The sequence below is a fragment of the Nasonia vitripennis genome, assembly GCF_009193385.2.
Source record: "Nasonia vitripennis strain AsymCx chromosome 1 unlocalized genomic scaffold, Nvit_psr_1.1 chr1_random0012, whole genome shotgun sequence".
Classification (NCBI taxonomy): Eukaryota; Metazoa; Arthropoda; class Insecta; order Hymenoptera; family Pteromalidae; genus Nasonia; species Nasonia vitripennis.
This window is the reverse complement of record NW_022279600.1, coordinates 2,375,001-2,391,176: the sequence shown is the minus strand read 5'-3', so window position 1 is coordinate 2,391,176 and position 16,176 is coordinate 2,375,001. Positions and strand designations below refer to the sequence as shown.

The window sequence follows — 16,176 nt, the reverse complement described above, 5'->3', positions numbered from 1 at the left end:
TTCTATATTTATTAATAACTGACCCAACTCTCTCTCTCTCTCTCTCTCTCTCTCTCTCTCTCTCTCTCTCTCTCTCTCTCTCTCTCTCTCTCTCTCTCTCTCTCTCTCTCTCTCTCTCTCTCTCTCTCTCTCTCTCTCTCTCTCTCTCTCTCTCTCTCTCTCTCTCTCTCTCTCTCTCTCTCTCTCTCTCTCTCTCTCTCTCTCTCTTGCATGCATCCAGTCGCCATGACTATCTATACAAAACTGAGTTGCGCGTACAGATGCTAATCCTTGTCATCCTTTTTTACCCCCCCACTCCTCCATCTTCCCCCCTCTACAACGATAGCCCATATGTGTGTGTGTATGTATGTGTTCTAACTGAACTAACCTTAAAAACCACTCGCGCGAAGCGCGCGCGTCACAAGCCTCCCAGAGGGGGCGAGCCATACGGCTAACCTTCGGAGTCTCGCACCGCGCGCGCGCGTGCGCGCAAAAGAGCTCCCTGGAGGGAAAGCCCTGATGACTTACCTTTAGCAAGCTCGACGACCGCTCGCACATGCGCGAGAAGGGGCACCCTGCGCTGCGCGTTCGTAGTTCTCCCCCGCCAGGGGGCGTTGCAGATGCTCTGAGTGTTATAAATCTCACGTGTCGCTCAGTCTGACGAACATTCCATGCATCACCTGCCCACCGCATCATGGATGTGCGCTGGAAACATCCCTGGACATGCATGATTTGCGGTCCTACCTCGCGTGGCAAAACCGTGTTTTTTGGCAATTTTCTCAAATACATCGCACAGATCAGCGATACACAATTTGAGCGTTTATTACTCTACTATACAGAATGGCATCCTGCTTATAAGGAATTTGCTGGTAGTAGTATTGAATTTAACGAGGGATTGCCAAAGCCGGAGGACTACAGTGGAGATCCCGAATGTCCAACACTCTTGATTCTCGACGATCTGATGCGCAAGCCGTCCAGTGCGAGTGTAGTTAATCTATTTGTCAAGGGCAGCCATCATTGTAATTTGAGCATTTTCTTTCTCTTGCAAAATCTCTTTCATCGGGGTCAACAAGAAATATCGTTAAACTCGAATTATATAGTTATTTTGAAGAACCCTCGCGATCGCTCGCAGATACAGCATCTGGCCCGACAGCTTTATCCCGAGGATACGAAATTTTTGCAAGAAACCTATAGCGATGCTGTCTCTCGACCATTTCATTGTCTACTGCTGGACTTGAAGCAGGATGCACCGGAAAATTGCCGGTATTGCACGTGCATATTTCCGTCCGATCAGCATCAGTATGTGCATGTGCCGCGCAAACAGATTAAAAGCAACTCCGTCACTGACAATGTGCCAGTCGTCCGTGTGTGATGGATCGAGCAATATCGACAGCAGCAGCAGCAAAAGTAGCACCACCACAACCAACATCAGGTCAGAAGCAGCAGCGTCATCACTATTCCATTAGACGAAAGTATCTAGATGACGATTAAGCTGGTAGTAAGTTGTTGTTGCCGACAGTCGATAAAACATTACCACCACTCCACTCTATTACTACAAATGGTGATGGCGAAGTAATATCCGATCTACATATTATCAATAGTGTGCCGCCAAGTCTTCGTCAAAATGCATAAAATCTCATAAATAGCCTACGTCGATCTGGTAGCATTGCCTGGAACAAACTCGGTATGATTACGGTAGATGGCGTGCATGCACGAGGTGTTAATATTGTAGACTTGGTGAACGAAGCTGTGAGACATAGAAAAAGGCCACCTTCTCGTGACTTCGATCAGTTTGTTCGCGTACTTCGTAAGGCACACGTACCTATGGAATTTATAGGGAATAACAAACTTCATCTTGCTGTAGCGACTGCTGTAGCAGAAGAATCTAACAGTAGCGGCAATAACAATTCTCTGCTGACTGCTTCTGACACGTCATTATTATCTGTACCGGGACGACAACAACAACAAACAACAACTAGCATCCAGTGGAAGCGCTAGTGACGAGGACGATGACAACGAGGAGGAGGACAAGAAGGAGGAAGAGGAGGACTACGATGGAGAGAAAACACTAGATCCGAATAATTTGACATTTTTCAAGTATCGCAAAGGCAATAAAAAGAGAAAACGAGGAGGCAACAGTCGTGTAGCAGTCGATACCACGGTGGATACTTCAATAAGATCTGTAGCGCCACCTGCTAAAAAACAAGTAGCACTAAAAGAACCCAAGCTCGGCCATATAAGATGGCAGCACCACGAAGAGTAAACGCAGAGTCATCCAGTGTGCTGGGCAAGCTAATCAATCGAGTGCTTTACGAGATGCATATACCGGAATACCAGTTTCTCGGGACGCGTACTAATCTTGAGGAGAGACTAGCACGCGGTGAGACCGACAGAAACCCTCTAGATAGAGCCTGTCTCGAGCACGATATCACATATTCGCACAATAATAGTATGGCGGTAGTGGTAGTGGTGGTGGCGGCAGTGGTGGTGAGGGACATACTGAAGCCGACCGTCGATTGGCTGAGCATGCTTTTTCACGATATTTGAGTCGTCAGGTAGTGAGGAGAAAAGCGTTGCTTTATTAACTGTTTTGAGTATGATCGGTAAAATCACTTTTGATAGAGTTTATCGTCGATTCAGACAGGCTATAAAACGTACAAGGAGAAAGAGGTCGAGATTAGTTGGTAGGAGACAGTCAACGTATAAAGAGCAAGCTTGAAAAACTGTACTATGGCTTGCCAGCTTCATCAGCATACGCTGGCGGAGACAGGCTTGTGCGAGCCACGCGCAAAAAATTTCGCTCGAACGAGGTGAGAGAGTGGCTCGAGAGTCAGGATACGCACACAATGCATAAAATTGTGTGTTTTCCTTGTCACTCTTACCGGGTTTTCAGTCCGTACGAGTTGTGGCAAGCTGATCTAGCTGACCTTCGCACTCTAAAAACGTATAATGATCAATACAACTACTTACTGGTGGTCATCGATGTACTTACAAAGTACGCGTGGGTTGAGCCACTTCGTAATAAAACGGCTAAACGTGTAGTCAGTGGTCTAAAGCAGATTTTACAGCGAAACGATGGCAGGCAGCCTATATACTTTCAAACGGACAAGGGCAAGGAATTCATTGGACGCAAAGTGCAGAATTTGTTAAAAAAAAAATATATTATTTACCGTGCTTTGTGAGACCCCGACGTTAAGGCAGCAGTCACCGAGCGTTTTATCAAAACTCTTAACGAGCGAATATGGCGCTACTTCACACATCTCAACACAAGACGCTACATTGACGTGCTGGACGGCATTGTACAGTCATACAATAATTCGTGGTGTAGCGCAATAAAAGCGACGCCATCTAGTGTAAATATGTATAATGCAGCTAAAGCTCGTGAAAATTTCGCGCGGCGCTACTGTGTCAAACGACAGTCACGCTATACCCATAAATATAATGTTCAAGACTTGGTTCAAGTTAGTCGTGCTCGTATCCTAAAAAATTTAATTCTTGGTTGTCTGCTAAAGATCTCGTAAATCTACAAAACAACGATGATGATAATGGCGAATGAATTTTACATGATTTTGTCCAGTAGTAGCAGTAAATATGTTTACCCCGAAAACACTGCCAATCGCTTTACCACACGACTTCCCTAAAATTTCTGTCTGCACGGCAATTGGTGCGTTGGTCTCGCCAAAATTCAAATACCTCTTACCTTTCAACACAAATCAATGAAGAAGAGAAGAGAGGGAGTCCTCTGTGTAACGAGAAAACCCACACGCGCTACTTACACTAACAATAAGTTACGCAATGATGATGATGGTGATGACGATGATGATGATTATCGGGAGACTTTTAGTCAAATAAAATGCGTCGTTTATGAAAGCCTTCATACTCTTTTGAGCGAAATAAATAACCTCGATAATGTGAAACATCATCATTCAAGTCAAATGCACCTGCACTGAGGATAAGTGCACTGGTTGTACTCACTCATTCTCTCTATCTGAAAAGTTGTGTGGAATATTAGGCTTTAAAAGTGGTGAATTATTAACTTGTGATGGTATAAAAGACAGTTACATTATCGGCAATAGACCGGCAAATCTTGCAAATGGTTTACCGAGCGTGCTGGTGGTTTATAGCAGTATTTGTCAGCCTTACGTGACAGGTGATGTTTGTTCACGACTGCTACGTGCTGTGGCTCTTCAATTACATAATTATACTTACGGTAAAACACAATTTCAGAACTTTACCCCACCAATTTATCTGCCCTTGTCGTCTTTTTAGTCAATCGAGATAGATATAAGAGGCGAGCATGGACATCCTGTCCCATTTGACTACGTTGCGTTGACGGTGACACTTCATTTTAAGCGCACAAATAAAAAATACCTGACTACAGTATTTTAATGCTTCCCTGAGCTATGAATTAATTAATTTGTGCTGAAATACCAAAAATTGCCAAAATTGACATCTTTGGCTCCCTACCATTTTGGTAAAAAGTAATTTTAAAATCTGAAAAAATTTAGGTGCATTGGAAACTGTTTCTGGAACATATTTACCGTGGGTTAAAGAAGAAAAAAATATAGTAGGGTGCCCTTATTTCCCAAATTGCTGCTAGCTCGGCTCCCAATCCCCAGATTTTTGCATTTCTAATCATACTTGGATCTAAATTAAGTTAGCAGAATAATATATTGTAAAAATATACTTTAAAACCATCAATTTGCTTTTTGGAGGACTCTCTAACCCCTCTAGAAACGAAGATATTGCCGTTTGAAATTGGGTAAAAAATCGAAGCATCAAATCTGTGAATGGGTGCATGAAGACTTCTATGATATACAACTTTGTTTACCTCTTATATTGGTTCCTGGGGTCCTGTCGACTTTTCCAAAAAATTACATTAAAGGTTTTGATGTCAGCTATCGTTATTGGTATCGTTATTACTCAAGTAGTTATTGTTAAAATTAATTTCATAATTTTTTTGAATATACAACCAATGTCAAAAAAATTATTAGTACAAATATTCTTATAATTTACTTTGATCTCTCAAAAAATTAATTATATAAAATAATCAAACGTTTTAGCGTTCTGTCAATGAAATTTATTGTACTTTATACAATTAAATTGTAATTAATTGTATTATTAATTCTTGTAGTAATTTTATGTTACTGTGAGAATCTCTAATTTGTATAATCACCGGATGAAATACTGTGTCTAATCAATCAAAGAAAAAAAGATTGAAATTTACAAATTTTATGACTTTAAACAATGCCTAGCGACAGAGTTAATCAAAACTAGACTTTTAGCTGTTATTAATCATTTGCAATAATGGGCTTTGTGAAAATAAAAAAATAGATATATGGATATTCGATAAATTTTACCAAAACATTCTATTTAAAACATATAATGATTGTTTGATTCTTTATTTAATGTTTTTTTTGTACATAAAATATATAACGATACCAGTAATTACAGTCCAATGACAGTCTATGATTTTTTTATTTTTTTTACCAAATGTGTATCTTCTGCGTCTAAACGACGTTTCGCGGTTGCGCAATGACGACGTGGCAGCTTTCTATCCTACGCACTTACTCCAGATAGCCCCTAGATTGTATTCTTGTTGCTACAACGTAAGCTGCAAAAATACAACCTTTCTACTCACACACTTGCACACCTAAGTGCGTCGCTGTGACGTAGATTATTACGTGAAATCGAATTCATATAATCGGAGCAAAATACGTAAAAAAATTTTAATTACGCTAAATAAGCACGAATTGCTTTTGGCGCGCGCACTCGTAGTACTGCTGTGCTCTCACTTGCAACGCACAGTTTCGCGGAATTACGCGTATATCTCGATCTGCGAGTCGAGGTGTTCTCTTCTTGACAAACCTTGAGGTCTTCTTGGCTGAAAACTGGGCGTATACTGTTCCGCGTCTTCCAGTGGAAGTGACTATATACCTCTAGACTATACTTTGCGGCTATACGCGTTTGTATCGCCGCTTTGCTGCCTTTTGCTGTCTAATTGTTAATAATTAAACAACTTACAATTTCGCATACACGCTCTGCTTTCACACGAAACGTCACGAAAAAATAATTATGCTACTCTCTATCCTAACAAGAGTGCTTTAAAATTCTCCCGAAGACAAATAGAAAATTATTCGACTCGGAGAGCATGCGATACTAGTGTCAGCTTCAAGTTTCGCTGCTCCGAGTCGTTTAATTCTACGTCGTGTGATAATATCGGTAGATATTTGTTCTCAGCCTGGCAACAAAAATCTCCGATTATTAGTCACAGACTTCTCGTGTGAATTGCGTTCGAATTATTCGTATACGCCGCTCGAATAAATTCGAACGCCGCTCAAATCCGCCTGATTTGAGCGCGACGTAAACAACACGGGGATGCTCGTGTTTACGTCGCTCGCGCGACCTTATGAAATTCGCAACGGTATATATATATATATATATATATATATATATGGGTCGTTTCACGTCAACCGTACCATCAGTGCACCCAAAATTTGGGTTAACCTAACAAGACGTTTGAGGTCTCAAAATGATCGTCGGATCAAGGGCTTTTGAAAAAGTTCTGGCCTTTTCAAAAATCCAATGTGGCGCATAAAATATGGAGCCTGAAACCCACGTTTTCATAGCACATTCAACAAAAACAATAGTAAAAATGTTCTAATTTGTGAAATATCCCACCAAAAAGCATGTACAACTAATGATAGGACATATTATTGATAATCCTGACGGAATTTCAAAAACAAAAATGGCGGAATCAAAATGGTGGACATTATACCTCCACCAAACCCATTTTACCGCAACAAATGATTTTTGATCAGTTTAAAGTATCGATATGGGGGTTTTCAGGGTCACTGAATCTTATTTTAACCTCGACATTTCAAAATTCGAAATGGTGGATCCAAAATGGCGGACATTATACCACCACCAAACCACTTTTACCGCAACAAATGATTTTAGATCAGTTTAAAGTATCGATATGGGGGTTTTCGGGGTCATTGAATATCAGCTTGACCTCGAAATTTCAAAATTTAAAATGGTGGATCCAAAATGGCGAACATTATACCGCCACTAAACCACTTTTACCGCAACAAATGATTTTAGATCAATTTAAAGTATCGATATGGGGGTTTGTGAGGTAAATGGTTATAAATGTATTATCGGAATCAGTATTTGTGCACATGAATCTTATATTTTTCCGGTCTATTAGATTTAGAATTATCTGACTGCGGTTTTTGCACTTACATTTTTCTATTGTTCTGTGTATATGTATATGCCTGCGTGGATGAAAAAAATATATAATTTAGCCAAATGAATCAATCTTTAATGACATTTTGTGCACTCTTATCAATTCTGGCTCCTCGTTCGTGGAGTTTTTACTGGTGATAAATGGCTTTCGCCGATATCATAAATTACTCTGTTCCTAGGTTCATTGGCATTTGAGTAATGCATGACTTTCAACGTTTCATTATTTTCTGGGATAAATCCATGCCCCATTTGTATGTTTGTGACAGGTGGACAGTTTTTAAATCTCTTTGTTAGGAATTGACGAGTTTGTTCGTGATCTTTTTTGGTGTATAAGAAAAATTTTATATTGAATGATCGCCCATTAGCCCATGAATAAAGAGCTTTAACATCGCAACTACCTTTTCCGTGTGCTGTTGCAAAACAGTGCCATTCAGCATCAACGCCAAAATCTCTCTGATGACTCATTAAACTACTCATTTGATAAAGATTTTTAAAATGCTGTTTAGCACCATCAGTAGCATATATTACCTTTTTTACTGTGGGACAAACCTTGCGAATTTCAGGTATAAGCTTTTGCTGCATCCTGTATACTGCAGTGGCATCATGGGTAGTACAGTCGGACATAGATACTGTACTGAAATGCTTTAGCTTGCCTTCAGATTTATAATAAACAACAGCAGGAAAAATCGTACTTTGATCATTATTAAAATGAAATGCCTGTGCAGCATCTTGGGCTGTAAAAGCATAGTTCTCAGCAAAATCCAATTGAGCAAGAACGTCTTCATCTGAAAGATTATTTTTCTTCCCAGAAATAAACTTTGATTGTTCCTTAGCGATGAAGTGATGAGGTATCAACTTTTCTAGGCTAGAACATAAAGTTTCAATAAATTCTTGCGATGTTAGGCATTGTTTTATCAAAGTGTATCTATCGGTTGATTGCCACGTGCTGAAGATGACTTGATCAATATTGTGCTCATCCATAATGTTCTTAACGTAATTAGAAAACTTTTGAATGTCCGGACAAAATTTGCATTCATTCAAATAACAACTTGGTTTGGGATCCTCACATAGAACGAAATTCAAACAATCTTTATAATTCTCAGTGACTGGCTCATTTCTACATTTTCTTTCCCCCAACCTCCATGTTTTTTTCGCTGCCAAAATCCCATTCTTCTTCAGATTATTTCTGTGATCCTTGTAGTTTCCTTTGGAGTTGAAAGTGAAGCCTAGGTATTTAAAATTGTTCACTACTTCTATATTTTTTCCTTCCCATATCCATTCTTCCTTTTTCTCTTTTTTTCCTTTATTAAATATCAAAATTTTTGTTTTTTTCCACACTTAGTACTAGGCTCCTTTCTTTCAGAAATTTCCTTAAAGTATCCATCATGTCTTTTATTGCTTCCCTATTGTTCCCTACCAATACAATATCATCCGCGTATGCCGACCATATCCTACTCTTTCCTATACTAATTCCTCCTACCTTTCTGTTTTGAAACTCTTTTTCCAGACCTGCAATATATAAACAAAACAGTATAGGACTGAGCACGCATCCTTGTCGAAGACCCTTTTTAGTCCAAAATTCTTCTGTCATTCCTTTGCTTGTTCTTATTCTGCTTTCCGTCTCTTCATATATTCCTTTTAACCTTTCTATCAGATATTTACTTATTCTCATCTTCAACAAAATTTCCCATAATTTCTCTCTTCATACAGTGTCAAATGCTGCTTTGAGGTCTACAAAAAGTGCATAGATCTTTTTCTTCCTTATTTTTGCCATTTTCGCAATGTGGTCTAGAACATAAATATTATCAATCGTCGATCTATTTTTCCTAAAACCTGCTTGTCCTTCTGGGCGTAGATTCTACCTCTTCTTCTAAGCGGTTTCTTATCACTTCGGTGTATACCTTGTAAGCTGTCGATAGTAACGATATTCCTCTATAATTCTTAGGGTCCTCTATATTTCCTTTCTTATACAGCGGTACTATTACTCCAGTTTTCCATTCTTCTGGTATCTCTTCACCATCCCATATCTTTCCTATGATAGCTACTAATTTACTTGTTAAACCTTCCCCACCGTGTATCCAAACTTCATTCGAGATGTCATCAAATCCTGCCGCCTTTTTCCTCTTCAACTTTTTCCATGCTGCAGCTATTTCTGTTGCACAAATCTTCTCCTCTTTTACTTTTACAGCTGGTGTTTCTCTTTTCTCCCCTAACTTCCTTTCCTTTGAAGCTTCCAACAGTGTCCTGAAGTGCGCTTCCCATTCTACGTCCGTAATAGAGTTTTCTACTACTTCTCTTTTTTTCCTTCCCTTGTTAAGGTAATTCCACACTTGGTTTTCGTTTTTTATTGCTCTCAATTCTGCTTCTTCTTCTTTCATTTTAGCTTTTTTCTTGTTTTCACAGATTTCTTTCTATTCTCTTCTTGCTATTGTGTATTCTTTTTTCTGTATTTTACCTTTTCTCCATAGACTCATTCTTGTTTTAGCTTTTCTCTTAGCCCTTGTACATTCTCTGTCCCACCATTTTTTCATTCCGATTCTCCAAATTTTCCTTTTAATTTCTTTTCTTGGTATATACCTGTTTATTATTTTCTTGGTGTCCTCCCATCTTTTTTCTACAGTGTCTGCCTCGTTTTCTATACACTCCAATTCCTTCGTATTTTCTTTAAAGACAGCAATGTTTTCTTCGTTCCACATTTCTACTATTTTTTTTATTACATTTACTTCTATTTTTCCTCAATCTTCTCCTCTCTTCGTTTCTCCTCTTGCAGTTCGACGCATATTGGTAAGTGATCAGATTCGACCCTTTCTTCCACTTTAAATAATCCTATCTTATTCCAGGCTTCTTCATTTGTAATTGCATAATCAATTACATAAATCCCTCTACTGCTTACAAACGTGAACTCACCTTCTTCGTCGCCTACAGTGGCTCCATTTAGGATTATCCAACCATTATTTTCTATTTTATCTATTAAATTATTTCGATCCTTTCTTATAATTTTATCTTTACTTTTCCTACACCTCAACTTCCCGATGTTATCGTAATCCATACATTTTCCCTCTTCCCCTATCCTTATATTAAAATCTCCCAATATAATTGTACCTTCTTTGTCATCGTAGTTTTCCTCTTCAATTCGTTTCCAAATCTTCTCTAAATTCCCTTTGTTATAAATGGACCATATGTTTAAATGCAAATTTTCTTTTTCTACTATGATCTTTGATTTTACCAACCCTTCCGAGTATTCAGCCCCTATCACACCTTCCTTATCATTCCATCCTTTTTTCATACCTATTACAAAGCCACCCATCGCCCTACCTTTCTTGTGTTCTCTTCACGCATCTATGATTTTCCATTCAAAAGACTTGGGCAGAAATTTATTTAACTGCTATACATCCTTGCTTTCAATCCAAGTCTCTGCAAGGCTAACAAAATCTGCTTTATTTATATATTCCCAAAATTCCTTGTCCTTATTAAAAATTCCCGCTACATTCCAAAAAATTAATTTCCTGGCTTACGTTAAAACCTCCTCTGTTCTCTTATTCAACCTATCTGCCCTATTTCTACTTTCACTATGTTTCCTTTCTGCTTCTTTTCTCATTTCTTCAATTTTTTCCTTGTGCTCCCAGTTTACCCATGCGTTATTAATAAAGACTTTCCTAGAGCCAGTTTTTACGTTTAGTCCTTTCTCTCTTAGCTTTACCCATTTATTAATTTCCTCCTGCATTTTTCTATGTTCAAAACTGAGGTCATATTCTATGAAAATTTTCGATCCTGCTAGTTTGGTCTTATTTTTCCTTATCAACCTTTTTTCCTCATTCCTTTCTACTTTGGCTACAATCACTTTTCCATTGACCCACGCTTGAACTATATTTGCCTTTACCCCTCACCTCTCCACCACAAAATTTTGCGTCCATTCCTTTACATTTTCTCTATCTACCTCCGACCAGATCAAGCCTTTTATTACAAAATTTTCCTGTCTACTTTTCCTATCCTTTTCTTGTAAAATTCTTTTCATCCCTACCACTTCCTTATCTGATAAGCAAAGGCTGCTCGCGAAGCTATATACCGATTTCCTGCTCGTCACGCTTCTGCAAGTTATACCGCTGCCTCCGCTTACCCCGCTTATGTCGCCCTCTCCCGGCCAGCTAGCGACTTTCTCTTCCAACGCATCTAACCTAGCCTCCCTGATTTTCTCTCTCTCGACCAATTCTTGGAATTGCGCATCGATGCTCTCTAGCTTATCTATCAAATCTACCTCTCTAGCCTGCAAATCTACTTTCAACTTTTCTATTTCGACTCTTTCTTGTCTTACTTTTACTAACTCTTCCATTACCTTAGCTTTCAAATCGTTAAATCTTCCTTCGTCTTGAAACGCCACATTCCTAAAGACTTTGTCCAGGGTGTCCTTTATTCCACCGTGGATTTCTTTTTCTTGGGGGGCCTCACGTCCTGCAGGTTCGGGCTCTTTTTGGTTGTCCCTGTCTTCGTCTCTTTCTCTCTAAAAGGCTGCCGTTCTTCTGCCGCTGCCGCCGCCGTCGCTGCCGCTCATATCTTGCTCATAGACATCTTCCCTAACCTAAAAGTCCTTGCTACACTTTACAACGCAGTCCAACCCTTTCCTACAACAATTTATTACTCCGCACGTTCACAAACCTTTCCTCTATCTTACTATATACTCTAAATAATACAACTCAATATTTTTCCCTATAAAAATCCCGTTACATGCAGAGACGCTCGTGCATGCATGTGCTCACACTCACGCCACCTAACCAAGTCCCATGAGATTGGTTTATTACAATGCAGACAAGATTTGTCATCGATTTAGTACTATATAGAAACCTAAACTTATTTACTGCGTATGCTTGAAAATCTAATCTTAGAAACACACGTTTGAAAATTCTTAAAAAATCTAATTGCTTTAGAGATATTTAACAGAGAATTGCTATATTCTACATAAGCGTGTGCTGACACGCTCAACAGGTGGCGCGTTTCAGCGTCCTGTGGCTTAAATACTTGACAATAAATGAGTAATGCGGCTAAAACTTTTCAATAATCTTTTTTTTTTAATGTATGACATTAGTTCTACTTGACGTAAGCAGGACTTTTTATATGTATCGTTTGTTTAAAAATTTAATCTAAGAAACACACGTTTGCAAATTCGTAAAAAATCAAATTTCTTTGTTGATGTTTATTAGAGAATTACGTTATTCTTAATTATTTTTATTTACTTTTCGCAGGTGAGATTGCAAAATTTAAATGTTGGTAATGATTTGGTTTTTGTGTAGATAGTTAAATAGGAAATAGTAATATTATAGGATTCACTAATTATCTTTCTTGCAACTGAAAAATAGCATGTACAATATTTAAAAGATATTAATACATACGTTCAAATCAAAATTAGCTCGTGAGCTAAAACATAAATTCAAAGATTGGGAAGGTTAATACTGATTATAATTTTTAACGTTCTTAATCTTGTATGCAAAATATTATTTCAATTTTTTAAGCATCCTTTTGGATGATGTACATTTTTGTTTATTTAAATAATTTTTTTTACTGATCGTTTATAATTAGTTTGCGCTTTGCGTAAACTACTTATTAACATTTATCTAATGTTTTAAGGGCACAAGCCCGTGTTAAGCAACCCGTTTATTGAACATTTTTTAATACTTATTGACATATTTTTTCTTATGGAATAAATACAAATCATAAATAGTAAGAGTTATGGCTTTAAAAAATTCAAAAATAATTTTTAGTGGAAGGTTTTTTTCTCCATTTTCATTTTAGGTCAAAAAAGTAAAATCAGGTGTAGAAAAACTGTTTTGTTTAACGATCAGAATCGACGGTGCTGCAGATGATCGCAAGCAATCCGGATGTCGCAATAGCAATATTCTCGTAAGTCGTATAAGCAATTTTTTTGGTACGCAATGTCTTAAATTAAATGTTTTGTTAAATACTTTTTAAAAAAAGAAGTCCTATACACAACTCATACAGCAAAAGTTTTACAGTAGCTTAACGAAAATTTCTTTAGTTTAATAATAAATATTTAGCGCGTATTTTAATAGTTTTCCACTCTACTTTGTATTTATCTATAGTCTAAAGCTCGTCGTAGTATGTAAAAGGAACTTTGTTAATGACTAATATAATTAAAATTTTATATTGACTTTTGTGATCCTATGTAACTATTACATATGATTATCACATAACTGAGTATTCACTTTTTTCCAATAATCACAGTTTTTCCTATAATAACTATTTTGTTAATTATATTTTGTGATAAATGCTACGTGAATCCTTAGGATTACAATCTTTTTTTATCACAGTATCTTTTGGTATAGCATCATTTGTTACTAATTGTTTTTTCTTCCAGGCAATTGGCTTCTTACGTCAGCAACCTTGCGTCTCCTTTCTTTCATGATTGGTGTTTTATTAATAAGATCTATAATTTCTTCACCTGGAATAGTAATACATTTTGCCGTTTTTTCGTGAAAGATTGCTATAGCATTTTTTTTCTTCGGCGTTCCATTTGCTTCTATTCTTAACTTGTTCTACGTTCTTTTTCCTTCCTTTGATTTTTCGAGGCTTGTCTTCATCTGAAGATGATTGATAATCGGATTCTTGATAAGTATCTGAAAATTTTAAATTATTCTTTTATTCTAATTTGCATTATATGCTTTCTAATCAATTGTAATGTGTAGATACGTCACGGGCGGGGTGGGGGGTTATTACTATAAGAGAGCGAGTAGAAAAGTGCAATGTGAATGGCGGCCATGGCGCGACAACTGAGTGTCTGCCTCGCGAGCCAAAAGATGTCGGTACAAGCTCGGGGTCTGTCACTGTTTCATTGCACTTTCACTTAAAACAATACTATTTTCGAAGTTATGCTTTCTTATTCATTTATTGTTAAAAATTTTAATGTTGTGAGACTATTAAAGTGGATGCTTCAGTAGTTATTTTTACTAACGCAACACCGAAATATGCTATGGTTAGATTCATAACCTTTTTTTCAAGTAAATTAAATATTAAACTTGACGGACTAAACATCTAAGAAAAACTATTTGAAATGAAGCAACTGTAATACAGTGTTTGTGTAAGTTAGGTTAGGCTACCTATTCACCACATAAGCGTAACTTTTGTCTTCCTAACCTAATTTACGCAAAAGCCGCATTATACTTGCAAGTAGAGCGAAAAGTAAAAAGAAAGCTTGGCAAGAAAAAGTGAGGCTAGAAAGAGAAAAGATGGCGGACAATATGTTAAAGATAGAGAACAGCAACAGAGGAACAAAGAGGCGCTGTAGAGGAAAAGGAAGACCAAGAAAAGACGAAAAGGAGAAGAAACTGGCAAACAATATGAGGAATTACCTGAGAAATTAAACCTGTGGGTTCAACGTGACCTTCGGGCAAAACAGGAAAGTCGAGCAATCCCCGATTATAAAAAATCGAGGAGTTGAACCAGGAGAAAGTCAGAACAAGGACGATAAGAAGAAGAAAGAATAGCAAGTAAAGGACACACAGGCAAAGAAGTCAAAGGAGAACAAGGCGGATGGCAGAGAGGACGACCAGAAGGAGTCAACATCGACAGAAGGGACATTGGAAACGGGAAAGGAGAAGGATGAGATAAGAAAGGAAGAGATCCTGAACTTACCGATGGGAACGAACCAGAAAGAGAGGAAAGAGGAACGAGCGAGCGAAGCGGCAACCAAAACAAGGAGCAGAAGCTCAAAGAAGAAGATGACAGAGGGAGACACCGGACCTACTTCAGGTAATGCGGAAAAAGAATAAGCGATAGTTTTAAGGTTAATAATAATAAAAAGAGAAATGTCTAAACTAAAAGAGCAACAAAATACTTGTAAAAGATGCCGGATAAGGAGGAGCTGGAATGGTAGATCGCGGAGAAAAGAGGTAGGAAGAAAAGTAAAGTCATTAGAGTAATAAGATAAAAATTATTAACTGGCAAAGCTCGTAAGAACCGTATGCATAACCGGGTGCACAAAATATAAGATGCACAACAATTGAAAACAATGGTGCAGGCATAACGCAGATTAGTAATATACAAGCATACGATTCACGCAATATTAGTAATAATTTTAAGCAGTACACAGTGAATACAACAATGATAGCGTGATCGGTAGTTATGTGGACTGTGAGTTCAGCAAGTAATCATGTACGGTTTCTTTAGAAGACGCAATAGTGGGTTTCAGCCGAATATTACTTGGGATAGAGTCCCATAGCTATTGCTTGAAGACTGAAGCTCTTAGCAGAGGTCGATGTAGTAGCTAACGGTAGTTGGAAAGCCGATAATTGCGACCTTTTGGGCGGACGGAAAATGAATCGTATAAGAGCAGTAAATAAGCGAGTGATTTTCAGGTCTAGGCAACCCGGATGATCGCAATATACCGCACACGTATAGTCAAAGTGTGAAAGTATTAGCGCAGACACTAGCTGCTTTTTGAGGCTGCTAGAGAGAAAGTAATATCTAAAGCGTAAACGATTTAGAACTCCATGGACTCGGGAGCAGATAGTCGAAGACGTGGTCGTTCCAGGAGAGATCTTAAAAAGCTTCATGCCTAGGTTTTTTTGCTAGTTTTGTGAATGGAACTGGAGTGCCATTTATTGTCATTTGAGGTACGAAATCCATATCGATTCGCATCAAGTTCTGAGTGGATCAAAAGATAACGCTTCGCGTTTTGTTTGCATTCAGTTTGATACCGTTGTTCGCGCGATGCAATTGTCATCTTGCGACAAGCGCGAGATGTACTCAAGGAGGTCGGCTTTTTTGTACTGCAAAAATATTTGGAAATCGTCGGCAAAGAGCATACAAGAGTTTGAACAATGTATCAATGCATAGACAATGGTATTGACGAATATCAGGAATGCCACAGGCTGGATTAGAGCCTTAGGGAAGCCTTAGGGAAGCCTTAGGGAAATGAGTTCCAGATATTCATTTGGTGAG

At 38.1% G+C, this 16,176-nt stretch overlaps 1 protein-coding gene across 13 annotated transcripts in view; it reads right to left on the bottom strand.

Moving 5' to 3' along the window:
* Positions 1-16,176, bottom strand: part of LOC100114127 (double-stranded RNA-specific editase Adar) — a 266,817-nt gene that overhangs the window by 39,415 nt on the left and 211,226 nt on the right. For 2 of the 13 annotated variants that reach the window (XR_004345160.1, XR_004345161.1), the window contains one exon: positions 13,679-13,853. The exons of the other annotated variants lie outside the window; for them this stretch is intronic. The gene's annotated coding sequence lies outside the window, so the exon portion shown is untranslated. The remainder of the gene's footprint in view (positions 1-13,678; positions 13,854-16,176) is intronic. 13 annotated transcript variants of the gene reach the window in all.